The sequence below is a fragment of the Struthio camelus genome, chromosome 8 (assembly GCF_040807025.1).
Source record: "Struthio camelus isolate bStrCam1 chromosome 8, bStrCam1.hap1, whole genome shotgun sequence".
Lineage (NCBI taxonomy): Eukaryota > Metazoa > Chordata > Aves > Struthioniformes > Struthionidae > Struthio > Struthio camelus.
In genome coordinates this window covers 26,611,296-26,627,521 of record NC_090949.1, presented here as the reverse complement: position 1 = coordinate 26,627,521, position 16,226 = coordinate 26,611,296, and the positions used below count along the sequence as shown (strand labels likewise).

The 16,226-nt window shown below is 47.6% G+C and overlaps 1 protein-coding gene across 11 annotated transcripts in view; it reads right to left on the bottom strand.

The window, feature by feature from the left end:
• RNF220 (ring finger protein 220) overlaps nt 1-16,226 on the bottom strand; it is a 248,421-nt gene that overhangs the window by 219,869 nt on the left and 12,326 nt on the right. The window lies entirely within an intron of this gene.

Here is a 16,226-nt window from a genome sequence, read left to right as displayed (position 1 = left end):
GTTTGCAAACCAAGGTTAAGTCTCTCCTGACTTATCAGGCAAGGACCTTTTAAAGTCTGAAAACACATTTATTTTAAAAAGGGGAAGGCCTTTTCATTCCTTGAGTAGGGATGCCTAAGCCCTGGTCTTCCTCTCATAGCTGGACACTCACCCTGCTGGGCTGGGTTTCATTGCCCATGCGCTCATCAGCTGCCCTTGATCTAAATCAGATCTTCTCAAATTGCAGGTCGCAACCTACTTGGGGTCATAACAGGGCCCAAAGGGGTCAGCAGGTACCAGGCAGCAGCCCAAAGGAGCCTGGCTCCTCCAGTCTGCGGCTGCTCAGGATCCCAGGTGGGGGCAGGGGAAGACGATGATACATCCAATTATGTCTACATTTAGCCAGGAAGCTGTTAACTTCTGTTAATCACCGGACCCAGGCCAGGTCTTCCTGCCTAGGGGAGAGTGTAACTGCATAGCTCATCACGACCACCCGCTTTCACCCCACCTCACCCTGCCAAAACAAGCTGATGCCAACTCAAGGCGCTGCTCAAAGGCAGGTTAGCCATAGCGGGACAGCCCTTTGGAAAACTTCAGAAAGGCTCACGCAAACCACAGTGCTGTGTCATCCCATAGCTCCAGCGTTGTCTTTGACTTTGGTCCCACACCAGGGTCCAGGATTGCTTCCTGGAAGTTCAGAGTCCCTCTTTCCCTCCCTGTTACGGGCCAACTTCTTGTAAAACAGCTGGGAGAAGACACCTCCTTCACTTCCACTCCCTTGCTCCAGAGAGATCTCTTGACCATACTGACTGGGGGACCATAACGTGCTATGAGTTACACACCTCAGAGTTCAAGCTGGCTTGTTCGGGGTGGCAAACATCCCTTTGCTGGAATACACTGCATTTGGATGAAGGATCATATGAGTTTAATGATCTCTTTTGTTGGCCTTGGACCACCACCTGCTGGAGTTTTAGTCTAAGATGGAGGTAGAAGGACCAAATTCACAATGACAATGGACTCATTTGACTCAAACACAGGCAAAGCATTTTGTCATTTCACACAATATACAACCAGGGCACAGACTTCCCCAAAACTGCCATAGAAAGAATCATGTAATCATAAAGGTTAGAACCTGAGAAAAACTTGCCATCAAACCCATCTTCCACCTAAGATGGAACCTTTTTTTTTTCCCCCAATGTGTTTTCAATATTTTGCCCAGTCAGGTTTTAAACATCTCCAGAGAGGAGGCAAGAGCAGTTGCATCGTTTCAGTAATCAGGAATTTCAAATTTCTGAACATAGTCTCAGACTAAGACAACAACCTCCCTCTCAGTCCTAGTCCATTACATCTCTAATTCGATATCCCCCGTTTCCAACACACAGTCCCTCCACCTCCTTGGACTAACACCAATGTGCTGAGTTGGTTCTCATTTCACAAGCTCTGTGTATTAAGTTCTTTCCATTTTCTCTGCAAGCTGCCACCACTCCTGTTTTTTCTGTACTGCCTCCCGTCTGTTAATATCTTTAGGTATAAAAGCTGTGTCTCATGGGACAGAAGAGCAGTTTGTTTCTCATCCCCATGTCACAAATGGTGAGACAGTCACTGGTGACAACATGGAGCACTACGAATTCATTTAACATAAATCAGTTGTTTTTCATACACCTACAAGATCTCGGGCATATACTTCCTCTCGACTGGTGAATGAGGGAAAGGGGGTAAAAAGAAGAGGAAGATCAAGTGAGCTACGATTCAGAATTGCCGGCTTTGCCATGAGCCTAAATGCTTCACTCCACAGCACTGCCTCACTGATGACGGGTGTGAATTACTGCTGAGAAGCGAGCATCCCCTCAAAGCTGTCTCTGAACAATCCTGCACAGCACTGAGGCCCTGCTGTGCTCCCCAGGGAGCCACCCACTTCCCTCAGATGCTTGTAAAAGAAAAACTAACTTTCTGTACAAGGTCAAATGCATATGGAGGGGTGCCTGTAGCGGTCAAAGAGGAGAGACCCATGGGGAACTCCATCTCAAGAAACTTGGATGCAGAACAAAAAGGCTACTTTAACCAGATTCTCAAACAACAGATACCTGCAGACCCTTAGACTTGGGACCACAAGCGACAGAAGAAGAGGAGATGCAGCATTTCTGCTGCATGAGGAGATTCACACCCCCTACCCTGGGGCATTTAACCAAGCTGCCTGGATAAGTAACACCATCACAACTACAACTCCTTTATAACCAGTGGGGACACTTTGGATTTTTTTGCGCTGCACCACTCTGGAACGGCCCTGGCTTCCCAAGTGACTTGAGGGAGGGCAGGGCTGGGATCCTCCTTGTGGAGCAGTGCTGTTAGCTGCCACAGCTTGGGAAGCAGAATCTCCACGCATCATCTGCTCCCGTGCAATGCATCTTGATCTAGCATGCAGGACAACTCACCCCAAGTAACGCACTTCAGTCGACCCCAACAGAGTCTGCATCCACAGCCATGGGCCAATTATTAAATCAACATTGGCATCATTTTTAAAGGCACAAATTTGGCATCTCAAGTAGCCCCCCATCCCAAGAGTCTACGTTTAATAGCCGCTACTTCAAGATTTGCAAGGACTAGTCTGCCACGCTAGTATTTAGGAAGCAGCCCTGAACGACAGTGCTGTCTCACTGTCTCCTAGAGCTACCAGAGCCTCTTTAAAGCTAACGATTAGAGTAATGGCTTGTTTTTTTCTAATCACACTTGGATAAATCCTCATAGAGTTGAATTTCATGAGTTGGATACAACAACGTGGCTTCCTCCTGTCGTTAGAGAAAGAGATGGGATGGGATGGGATGGGGCCTGGGCAATATTAATATGCAGAGAAATTCACTGAAACCCTAAGGACAGGTGTACCTATTCTTCCTGCTCTCTCTCCAGCAACGTCCTCCGTCCTCTTTAGAAGCCCTGGTAAGACAACTTTGCAATTAGCTGCTTCCTGAAATCTCCTCACCCCAATTCAGAAAAGCGAAGGATGGACATGGAGTTCAGGTACGATTTGCTAGCTAGCAAAGCAAAGACAGCAAGAAAGGGGAAGGAACGGGCATTATCTGAGACACAGAGAGAGAAGAACAAGTCCTCAGGAAAAGTGCTAATTCCAATACCGGCTATTTTCCTCTGGTATTTTTCAAGCCAGATCAGGGGCTGGAATCTCAGCGACTTCTCCTCCCTCTGCTGCTCACGCTTCTGCCTGCCCTCTCTGGGAAAGCACAGAATACACTACAAACTGAAGACATATGAAAAGTTTTGTAAAGCCTTTCTTTAAAAATGAGATAAAAGTATGATTTAGTTCTCCATTTCTTCCCCCCAGTTATTTTCCCCATTTGGCTCCCCAAGGGCACACATACCCTTTCCTTCCCCAAGCCCCTTCATTCACTGTCTCAAAACAACAAAGCAAAAAGCACCCACAGGAAAATATGCTCCATCATACTCCATCTATCCTGAGTTTCCCTCCCAGCTTTGCCTATCTCATACACGCTTTTAAAGCAGCCCAAACGTGGGGCAGTAGGACTGCAAAAGGGCCACCCAAACCCCATGCAGCAGGATCAAGGTATTTGAATGGATGAATTCAGCTCTCCATCAGCTCCACTATCTCCGGAGAGAGACTCCCTCTGTAGCTCACTTCTCTCTCCCGCAGAAACTCGCGCCTTTCTCTTTTCTCCACCTAGGTTTCCTCATGCTCCTTTCACGCTGTTAGTCAAAACACCCCCGGAGCTGGGGGGGGGGGGGGGGGGCAGCAGTGCAGGTCACTGGGGGCACAAACAAGACAAAAAGCTAATTAAGCGACAGCCAGCCCCTGCCTAGAGAGAAACAGCGAATAAGGAAATGTCCGAAGAGAAAAGGGGGCAGCGAGCGCAGGGGCAGCGACACAGCCGCAGCACCTCTCGCTCGCATTGCCGGGGCGGCACAGGCGAGAAACGGAGGTGCTCACCGTGCTGCGGCCCCAAACACAGGCCCCGGGCAGGGCAGAGCAGCGCAGCCGCCCCTCCAGCCCCCTGCCAAGCGACCCCCACCAGCTTAATAAAATCGACTCTTTAAGGCAGGGGCGGTAAGAGAGAGAGAAGCCCCCTCCATCTCCCTGCCTGTTCAGCCTCTCAGAAGCTAGAATGCTAAGACAGACAGACAGGCAGGAAGACAGACCGTGCCAAGCAGCTTAGAAAGGCCTGAAGAAGAGAGAGATGGGGAAGGTAAAAGACTGCAGCAACAGCAGCTTTGGTTGAAACAGTGATGAAAATTATCCTTTTGAGGCTTTGGCTGTGATCAGGGAAAGCCTGTTCTGATCAGAGGGCTGGATTTCAGCGCCGCGGTTTCTCCGCGCCGCGCTCCCAGCAGGCATGCTGAGGCTGAACGAGCCTCTTCCTGCTTTTTGGGGTAGTTCTGTTTTCACCTGGGACACGCATTTTGCAAACCGCAGGGATGCTGCCTCGGGGGACAGAGGCTCCCCAGCAAAGACGCTGCCAGGGCACTCTAGGCGGTCTGCTACCCTCCTGCCACTTGCCAGGAACAAACACAATCACCACATGTCCCCGGTCCCACAGGGACACAGACTGCCAGGGAAAGTGATGGAGCATCACTGCCCTCATAGCTCGATTGCTCCAATACAGAGCCGTCCCTTTGGGCCCACTGTTCTGGGAAAGGAGCTTTCTGGACCTGAGAAAGAATTGCTCAGTCCTCTTTATTCAGTCCTCCTTTGAAATGACATCCTGGACACCGTCAGCTCTTTTCCAAGACATCTGCCCCTGTACTTCAGCAAATTTCTCTTTCACCTTATTAAATCACCGGGTAGCTTGGAGGTGCAGAGCGATAGTCCCTGCCTCTGGACACCAGCATCCTTCCTGATCTGTGGTGGTGGGTCACCCCCAACGTCCCCCAGCTTCCAGGAAAGGGAGCATCAGTTCATCTACTCCCAAAACACAGTGGCTTCGGATGCATGCAGCTGGACCAACCGGAGGAGGATGGAGGGATACGAAGCCATTTAAAAGGAGAGACCCAAAGGGAGCAACTGAGCCTCCTGGGACAGGCGCATGAATATCTCCTTGGTGAATCAGCTTGTTAACGGCCCGCTCAGCAGCCAACAAAGGAATGCTTTCCAAGGAGAAGCCCTTCCTCTTTGCCTTCCCCTTCCCACACAGATTTGGATTTGGAGCCTGCTCTCCAGACTTGCTTTTCCCCACAAAAGCAGAACTGGGAACAGGTGTCTGGCGCCCTGACAGATGTGACCCATCTGGGAGGTGAGACGGCTTTACTAGGAGCAGGAAAAATAGAAGAAATGTTATCACCAGAAGAAATCTGCATCAACTTCCACAAGTAGCAACCTCTAGAGACCAAGGGAGGCTACTGTTCTGGCCATAGGACATAGCAAAGTCCACAGAAGTTATCAGCAGGGCTTCTCCAACGCTCTGTATGTCAGTCCAGGGAAATTTGGTACCCAGAAGCAAAAGCCGAGAACGCAGGAGGCAGAAGTTTGCTAAAGACACACAAAATAAAAGCTGTTCAGGCAGGCTGAGCCAATAGTCTCATTCTTCATGTAAGAGAGCTCCCTCTAGGTTAAACACTTGGGTATTTCAGAAGCCATTGCTCATTTCAGAGTCTACATTCTGCCCTCATGCCTTTATCTCCAGAGAAGTGTCTGTCATCCAGAAAGCCTGGAAGTGCTGCAGAAAATGCACTGTTTGCTTTCTGCCTGAAACCTGGCCTTTCTGCTATAGGCAGCAAGCGCTGCCTGTGACACACAGAGGAACAATTCATAATTCACCCGCACCAGAGTAAGAGCAGAATAATCTCATTCGTTCCAGGAGATCTACTTCAGATTTGTAGTAGCGTTACGGAAATCAGAATCTAGCCCCCTCTGTGTGCGCATGCCCACATGCTCCCCTAAACCACAGGCATTCAATATTTCACCAGAATTACTCTGATATATTCAGCCATTTGGAGCTACACCCGGGAAGGAGTCAACCCTCAGTTTCTTCAGCCAACAACTCAATTTTCACCCTTCACAATTATTCTACACACTGATGAGTAGTGGAGTTCAGCAGCGACTTCTGAATTCACAGAACTAGAAAAATCAGATAGAAAAGATTTAACACCAAAAAATGCAGGACTGTTCCCTGCAGTGGTATCCCAGGAGCTTTGAGCAAACTGGTTTTAAACATCCAAGCTTTTAATACAACTTCTTGTTTTATTTTCATTTTGCCTAGACTGGTATTTACCAATAAACATGCAGCTTGCTATATACAGAACAGCAGGTAGCTCCCATTTACAGCTGTATATAACTGACTGCAATATTCAACATCCTTACTCTGCTATGCAGTATAATACTCACAATAAAATACATACCATATTTGCAACTGTGTCCATGCTACTATTCTGGTACGTGATACACATTAAGAAACAAATTCTGAACATAGAAAAGAATTTACCATTTACACAAAAAAGATGCATTGGGATTTTCAATACGATCTAGCATAATACAGTATCATTTTTATATCTTGTCTGCTCCCTTGGTCATGCTGATTTAATACAACTTTTCTCTCTATAACCATAAACCTCTATGTTGTATATAGATTTTTTAAACCTAATATACTGCTTCAGTGTGTATTTATAAAACTTTACCATAGAAATACAAGAATTGTTAGAATGGCTCAGTCCAAGGTCCACCTAGGACCAGTAGCCTGTCTCCAATAGTTTTTCATGTTAACATGGATTGGGTAGAAAGTATAGTTTGCTACAGTGCTCCCTTGTTTTATAACCACGTTAGTGATAACAATGCTATCTTGTATTTAAATATGTATCTTTCAGAGGAGTTTCCTAGAGTACAGTATATAAGGAAACAGCATCAACCCGAAAGGGTGAGAAACCGAGGCAGGGGAAATGGAGAGGGCTCCGCCGAGGTCCTGTAAGGAGCCAGGACCAAGCGAGAACAAGCAAAAGCCCTGGATCCCACCACCAGCTGCTCCAGCCCTCACATCCTGCCACGCAGCCCCGGCCAGGCACCTTTCCCAGCGACGGACACAACCCTGGGGGATGCTGCCCTGGGAAGAGTTAATGGTGGAGGTCGCAAGTCTGAGCGCTGCAGGTGTCTGCTTTTAATTTTCTGCTGCTCTTCTCCCAAACAGCACAGGGATTTTCACCCTCCCTCCTTCTCCTTTACAAATGAGTGTTTAGCATAAGAAGAGAGGCAAGTGGAGCCAGGGCAGCGGGGAGATCTTCTACAGCCCTTTCTAGGCAACCTGAGCAGGCGCGAAAAGGCAGCTGGCTGGAGCCCAGGGAGAGAGCAGGGACCATGGGACAAGTCTTTTCACATCTGGTTAAGTACTGCTAAACCCTCGGACGAGCGGCCTAATTATTACAACACTTCTGCTGAAAAATTAACGTGCTTGGCCGGCTGCACTGGGGCAGAAAGGGTAGGAAAGCAGCTGTCAGGATGCAGGCAGTGATGGGAGCACCAAGAAAAGAGGTTTGCAGCACAAGAGCCCGGAGCAGGCACCAGGGAAGGGCCGGGGGGCTCTGCCTGCTGCAAAAACGGCCTCCTCCACAGCTGCTTGGGCAGTGCCAACAGAGGTGGTACCCTGGCCTGGGCAGCCCTTGCAAACAGCCCGGAGATGCCCGGCCTACCAAAACCAGCAGAACGACCTGCCCGCACCCCCAAAGATAATAGGATTACGGTGAAGGCCCAACAGCAGGGCTCAGAGAGCGCCAAGAGCAGCACCCCGGGGCTTGGGCTCCCCCACCCAGGCCTTCCTCGCTAAGCCCTCATTCCAGCGACTTTGCCAAAATCCAAGTGTGGCACTTATTTCTGCAGGTCTCTATAGGCTCAATAGGTGCAGGGGTACTGTACTGACGGGGCATCATTCATACACACGTCTCCCTGAAAAAAAATGGCTTCAAGGGCTGCAGAAAAGGAAACAAACAGATGCCCCAGGGTAGCAGTCTCCATCTGAGGCTATCACAAGCCTGCTGGTGGGTAAGCCCGTTTCTTCTGCAGCTGCGCTGTGTTTAATCTCTCCCTCTTTCTCTCTCTTTCTCTATAGAAAAAGGTGGGCTTATTTCCCAAGAAGTGTCCAAGTACACCCAAAGAACTCTGTAAAAGCAGCAGCCCGCTGGGTGCCTTTTACCCACAGACATTCGATGAAATTAATGACACAAAAGTAAGTATAAAGGCTAAGACAAATAGAACTGGCAACAACTTGAACCTTTGGCCTGTCCTTTGAAAGTCTCTGGCAAGTCTCAAATCTTCTTGATCTACTCACTAAAGGGATGACTGTCCCACAATTATTTTCCAAGCATTTGTTGGCAAGTTGTAGGAGGAAAAAGTCATTTCACTGAAGCTGCTAGTACAAAAGCTCAGTTCCAGCCAGGGCCCTGGACTCCACTTCAAATTATAATATTTTAAGTACCTGAAAATAAATATTTTGTCAGCTGCTGAGAATTAAGAAGTAGCTTCGACCTTTCAGAGAGGGGAACCCTGCAGAGAGCGGCGAGCCTCAGAGAGTTAGCTGCAAAACAAGCTTTGCCCAAACCGTTCAACCTGCCCAGCGCACGCGGCCTCCCTCCTCTCCTCCCTGCTGCCTGGCTGTCTCCCAGGCTGCCCAGTCGCGCGGGGCCGGATGGGCTCGCGGACACCAGCAGCTCCTGCCTATCTGGGAAGCGTGACAGTAAAAGACGCCACAGCGGCATTTTATTACAAATTGGATGCTACAAGGAAAATGAGCATCCCAGAGGCAGCAGCAGTGGCATTTCAGCGCTTGCTGCTGAGGTAGAGTTGCCAGTTTGCTCCCACGTTGCTCATCGGCGCTGTTGTTTCATGCTGTACCATGCCACGTCCAAGGAATTTTATCTACATGCGCAAGGATTAAAAATACTTTTTTTTTTTTTCTTTTAAATTGGAACATTAATTCTGAGTATGCCCAAATGCCTGGATAGATGTTCCAGTCAACAATCCGATGTCTGAGCGACTACGAACATTGTTCATGCTCCAGCTATGGAAAAATGAATCCCCATAAAGCAGAAGGTATCTGTTCTTCCAGCAGAGCTCAAGGAGTTAAATCCCTCTCCCTTCCCCCCAATCTTTCTGTCTTTGGCCTTTAGATCAGCCCTGGTTGCCAATGAGGACTCATCGAAACACCACGAGGCTGGGCCTGTCAGGAAGGAAACCAGTGCGTCCAGAGTTTTGTTGTTCTAAAGACTTTTTTTTTTTAATTTTATTTTACTGCTCAGGAAGGAAGCCAGAGCCTGCGCTTCGACTCCAAGAATGTCGATTACTCATCCTTCCCTGCATTATTTCTTTTATCTCTCACTTTTATCTACCTTACTCCAAATTTTTCCCATTTCTTTCCCTACTTTTCCTATCCACTGTTTTCAGGCTGTTCATCCCAGTTTCTTAAAAAACAAAACAAAACCAAAAAAAAATTGCAACAATTTCTTCAAAATAAACCGCAATGCTAATGTTTATTAAACAAACCTCCATCCCTCCCCCTCACAGCCCTTTCAATCCTGGCGTAAGGATCTGAGTACCACAGCTAAATCTATTGTCTTAGTACCTGAACGCCTCTGAAACATGAGGGAAACTACCCTCACTATACTGCTACGCTACAAGGACGCTCTAACCCTTGCTTTAAAGATGGGCAATTGGAAATGAGCCTGCTTGTCCAAGGCCCGTAGGGTCCGCAGCGCACACATACACTGCACTTGGTGCTTTGCCCAGACCACCCTTCCCTCTTGCTGCTCCACGAGGCGGTGAGGAGACACGCTCATCTGTGCCAATAAACATGTCCTTCACTATCCCAACACTGGCCAAGCTAGAAACATGCCAAAAAAGGTAAAATCATGAGTATTTGAAGAGTTAACAACACGTTTCCTTAGCTGTAAAAATGCCAATCCGGGATCATCCGAATGCCAGCGACCCACCTGAACACATGGCCAAGGGGGCTATCAACAAATAGTGTCAAACTGTTCTCCTCCCCAGGCCGTGTCTGCAAAATCCATCGCTGTACCCTGGGATTTCCCTTTCTTCTTCATCCAGGTGCAGCTCACAACCAGACCCAACTGGCAACACCTGGGAGATCACTGACTCAGATGTTTTACATTGACACCGTCACCTACATCAGCCCTCACCAGGGCATGCTCTGAGCAAGCCTCAGCAGGCATGGGTGCACAGGTGGGAGATGCACATGCTCAAGAGTAGACTTTGGTCCTTGTAGTATTCCTAAAGAAATGACCAAAGGTAAAGCATTTTTCCAATTTAGGCCCCTTCCTCTTTGAGATGTGCTGTAAACTTGGGGACTGATGCAGATCATACGGTAGACAGTTCCCTCACAGTTCAACACCTCTCAGCAGCAGCAACATTTGAGTTACGTTCAGGTGAGACCAATTTAAGTTCTCTCTGTCTTGCTCTAAAACAACCCACCCATGTTTCCACAGTTACTGCATTGTTATTTTCAGAGGGAAAAAATGAGGTGGTGGGAACATTACTTCTGGCTAATGGAAACAGAGATCTGCAAACTTTCACTGCAGAGTTTTTCCAGTACATCCCAGTCCTGATCCAATATCATCCTCCCTATTTCAGTCCTGGACCAACACATAGTTCAGCCAATTTAAGTCAGAAATAACTTGTGGCCCCTTTCTACTTCACAGTCTCTCTTAAAGATATCTTCAGAGCTTTGCTGACGTTTAATTCTGGTCTACAGACTCCTTGTTTCCCCAACTAGCTAATCTCTAGGCTCCTCCAATGCAGCTCCCCCCAAAACATCTTAGCCCCGATGCACAGGCTCTTCCAGATATTTCAGCCCTGGGCTTGTCCCTGTCCCCCAGCTCTGTCAATACCTTTAGACCTGCAGATTCTCCCTCCATCTTCTCCCATCACCTATAACCCCAAGCCTGCCAATCTTGGCAGTCTGCTTTACAGACTGCCAATCATCATGCCTCTCCTATAACCAGGACAAATACTCTGCAAGTAATACTTTTGGATGTGACCCGAAATATGCAGAAAGGAAGGAGCAGCATAGACTGTGCCAGCTGACCTCCAGAAGCCCATATTGCAGGAGTAAGACCAGCAGCCCTGTACAGGAACGTGAATCCTTCGTCCCATGAGCAAAAGGGGAAAGTGGAGGGCAAAGAAGCAGAGGTATAACAGTTGAGCTGCTCACTCTCCCTTTCTCCCATCGAACGGGCACCTCTAGATGTATTAATTCACTCAGACTAGCAAATTTTTGATGGCGACTGTTATGTTCCTCTGCCTGTGCTCTACTCAGGGTTACTCAGGTCAGCGGTCAAGCTGCCTCCTTGGGGAGGCAGAAGACTAGTGTTCAAGAGCGAAAAGCTGTCACTCTAGCTAAGGACGCTGCCGGAGGTTTAACTCCGACCTATAGCACTGGTAATGAGAAGTGAAACTGGTTTGCAGGAAGGAGAATAAACAAGATAAGGAAGTGGGCTTCTACCTACAGGTACAGCAGCCCTCTCAATGCTGTTGCAGCTTTTTGCCTGGATCCCTCCTATCTGTACTCATACCCGGCACACAACATGGTTCTTTCCATCTGCTCGCAGCAGTCAGGACCTTGCAGGCTCGTCCCCACTGCAAACAGAGCTGCGAGGAGACAAGGTTCCCTCCAGCCTGCATGGGCCAAAGGTTGGCCGGAGTGCAGGTGGCTCTGCTACGGCACGGCCAGGCCACCTTGATAAGGCTCTCCCTCTCCCAGTCCTAGGTGCAGCACCCAGGATGCCGTTCGCCCCGACGAGCTCTTCCTCGTTCATCTACAAACTCCCTTACATCTCCTCCAATGCAATGCAAGAACTTCCTGGGTCTTTGTCCCCAGCTTCATTTTTCAACTGCACAATCCCACGCAGGGGCTCACCCCTAGCAAAATATAGCCCTTCGGTCAGGGGAGGCACCAATGACCTGGTGTCAAAGTCGGTGGGCGGATGGGAAAAGAGTATCCTGCCTCAGGGGTTCCTAGCACGAATGCGCCAGCATCCTCAGGCCCACAGTGAGAAGCAATAAGGAGCTGTCTGCTGGCACTGCAGGGAGAGAGGGATTTCTCGGAGAAGTGAGCGTTCAGATGGAGGAGGTCTAGTTTAGAGTGACAGAGGCCAAGGTAGGGAACTTTGTGGAGGCCCCCAAAGAGGATGGCGATAGAAAACTTCTAATGACATTTTCAATATTGGAAACAAGGTTAGAGGAGAAGGCAGAGCTATAATCTGGTACCAAGTCTTTTCTCATACCAGCACAACTGTCAAAGCAGGCTCTCCACGATGAAGGATTATTATCCTATGCCTCCTTATGGTGAAGGATGTTACAGGACAGACAACTTCACATACTAAATGGCTTTGCACGTTGTTTCTTAAAGTGCAGGGAAACTATCAAAATCTGACGAAAAAGTCAAGTCATTCTTTAAAAAAAAAAAAATCTTAATTAGAAACAAAGTGAGTTGCACTGAAAATCCCAATGGAAGGAAGTGGGCCCATTAGGGACAGTTCTCCGAGTTTTACTTTTTGCTCTGTTTACAAAACCTATTGCAGCTTCAGGAGGCTGTTAAGCAGAGCCTTTTTGCCAGAAACATACTGCTTTCCTGCTAACTGATGCCCCAACACCTTCTGTTTCAGATTTCATAAATGCTTTGCCTTCGTTCCAAGGAACCGAACTGTGCTTGGGAAACCAGACATGCCAGTAAGTACAGCATCTGCATATGGACTCATCCTGCGGGCTTGACCCTGCTGTTTGCTGCAGTATTATAAATCCACAAAGTGGGCAAGTCTGCAGGACTATACGAGCAAAAAGCTAAAAGCTCTTGTGTCTTTCCAAGTTAAAAATTTGATTTTGTTATTCTGTCTAGAAGCAGTTACTAATAATCTGTGCTACTGAACAAAAGCAAAGATGCAGTTTCCAGTTCTTCCTTTTAGGGGTATCCAGATTTAGTGCCTTCCTTTTCCCACTACAGAATGATCGTGCACCAAGAGCCCAGTATTCACAAGAAAAAGTACAAAACGCATTCTTGCCTTGAAATTTCAGTAAGAAAGCAGCTTGCAGTCTCAAGCTTCCAAAAAGGAAAGAGAAAGGGTTTTAAAACAATACTGATTACGAACAATGTCCTAAGTGGGGAAAAACATCATGGAACTGTCTCATACATGAACTCAAAACAGAGTTTCACTCTCACTAGGACTCTTCCCCATGTTATCAGTGCTTCAGACAAAAAAAAAAAAAACTTCCTTTGCCCCACTCCTTCCCAGCTTTGCTTTTTCTCACCTCTTCTGTCACACAGGGAACTGCTGCAACTCAAGATGCCTGCAAACGGTTGAAGAAGAGGAGAAAGTAACTCTGATTGCTGAAGAAGGTCATTTGGCTTATCACAACCACCCCCAATGTTTTAAAAAGCAAAAAAAAAAAAGAACAAGATGACAGACAAAGACAGTACCACATCCGGCAGTTCTTATTCAATCAGAGCTCTCAGTGACTCAAGGGCTAGGTCCCAGAGAAGCTTTATGTACATAATCCTTCCAAATTGGTAGGATCCTTCAGAAACCACCGTCAGTCTCTTCCTATGCTCCCCTTCTCCAGCCTAACTCGGTTTGACTCCTGCAATAGCATAAGAGAGGGAGTGAGGCTCGGAAGATCCATTACTGCACATGAGGTATCATGCACCGAGCCCTGGCTAAAAATCTGCAAGATTCGGCCAAAAAAAATATCCTAACAGCAACAGGAAAATACTTCAACACGAAGGTGTGAAGAAAACTGAACTCAGGGCAATTAATTTACCCAGAATTTCTGCAAACTACAAATTTATATACCCATGTGGGACAAATATAGCACACATTCAGGCCAGCAGAGCAAAACAGGCAAACAAAGGTTGCATAAAAAGGGAGAAAGACATGTATATAGATTAGACACACAGAGCTGCCAAAAGAGACACCCGCCCTTCTTCAAGAGGACACTGTATAGGAATCCAATCCCATGTTACAGGGCATGATTTCCCAATTAGAAATTCATTATTCCTCAAGAATTTCAATTGCTTTGGATAGCAGCAAAATGTCCTCAGAAGTCCCCAAACCTGCTCTTCTCTCCTGAAGAACAGAGAGGTGAAAAATTCATAGGCTATCAAGGAAACTGACACGATCAAAGACCACTAGTGACACAAACTGCTGGATAAAAATTGTGACAATTCACTTTCAATGGCTGTTTTTCTTGGAATGTGGTATTAACAGTAAACTACTTTGCCCCCACAATGAATTTGCATTAGAAAGCCATAATAAAAATAAAGCTTAATATTATACAAATGGGTACAGTTCTCTACAGCGCTCCTGATGCAGATTAAGGTTAGACAGATTTTGGATGACAGTTATTTACCTCCCTCTAACACCATGCATTCACAAATGGAATTTATTTTATAGTTGCAGATATTAACCAGAAAAAGAGATGAGAGGAAATCTTACAGTCTCATGTAAAATATAATTATGTCTGTTTTCTGCTCCTTGGAAGACAAACAAAGAAGCAAAAAATGAATCTGCTGCTAGCATTTAATGGGACTTGTCTAAATGATATCAAGCAAATAATAGCCACCAACAGTTCCCAAACACCTTTTTTTTTTTTTTTTCTTTTCTTCTTCTTCCTCCAAGGGAGGAAGTCCAGGAACTCTCAGCCCTCGTCACCTTGAACACTTTCAGCCCTTCAGAGCAGGATTGGGCCCTTGGAGTCTGCATGCCCGACTATGTCTCTGTCTCTGATAATCTGAAAGTCTCAAAGGAAAGAAAAGAGAGGGGGAAAAAAAAAAAATCACACGGGCACTAATGCTCATTCTCCCCCTTGTTCCTTAAACGCATGCCCGTTCCTCCTCGCTTCTCCCAGTTCCTTACGCAATCACCACAGATCAACCAGGAAACTGTTGCTAACTCTTGAATTTTGCAAGTTAGCAAGTAAAATAATAAAACACTGTTTTAACTGTCAGAGATCCTGGCTCACAAAGTGCACTTTGGTCATTTCCTTTAATAACTGTAGTTTAGCAGTAATGATTTATAATAGTTCATAATATTCTACTAACTGTACTATATTAATAATACTAATACTTTGCCCTTGCGTGGTGTCTTCTGTCAAAAGATATCAAAGCAGCACACGCTGCTGTAAGGTATCACTATCCCCGTTTTATAGAAGGGGAAGCTGCGATTCAAAGACTTGCCCAAGGTCAGGATTTCTGATCCCCAATTCAGCACGCCTTCCACAAAGTCCGCCTTCGCTTCGACAGTAATTTTGTGACAGCGGTTGAGTCTGACCAAAGGGACTAAAGATTTAATGTGGTTAAATCTTTTTTGAACAGCAGGATTTGGCCAGCGATTTCCAGTCTGTGTTTTTGATGAGAAATACTGGTTGCTCAATTAACCAAGCGAGATTCAGCGTTTGCCCTGCAATCGTACAGTGAAGACACTCACGCGAGCATTCAGACGCGCAGAGCAAAAGAGGGACGATAAACGTTTACGGCGCGCGTGCCCATCGCTCCGGTAGGAGATGGATAAATATGACATTTCCATTTTGCTCGGCGGTCCGCGCGCGCCAACTCTCGGGAAGTCCACGAGGAAGAGGAGGGCGCGAGAAATCGCTGGCGCTTCTTGCGGCGACGTGAAAGCTGGCCGGATGGCAGGGGCTGCGCGGGGAAACCTTTTGGAGGAGAAAACAGACCCTGCCCTCCTCCTCCTCCTCCTCCCCCCCCCCCCAAACGATCAATTAAAAGCCATCCTTCTGCCGAGCGCCAGGCGAGGACCGAGGACGGCGAGCGCGGCTGCGAGCCCAACAGCCGCCCGGCTCGGTTCTGCATGACAATTGACGGGCAGCGAGGGACGGAGGGGGCGGCGGACGAGGCAGCGGTGTCCGTTTTCTCACCATGGTGATTAGGTATTCCGAGTGCGCCCCACAGCCCCAAATCACAGAAAGAGAAATATAAACCGGGGGCCGGCAGATCCAAGCCGGGCCAGATGGCCCTGCAGCCGGCAGGGGCTGCTCCCATCCAACCCTTCCCCACTTTAACTGTTCAAACATTTCTTTAGCCCAACAAGACAATTAAACCGAACAGCACGGAAAGGAGTCTCGGCAACAGTTTGCAGAGGGAGCAGAGAGGCTGTTGCCAGGAAAAAAAAAAAAAAAAAAGAAAAAGGGAGAGTGCCGCATAGTCCGGCAGCTAAACGCAGGGCCGGCCTCTGCCCCCCGTCCGCGTAGCGCCCCTCGCTCTGCTCGGCGCAGGGCGCTC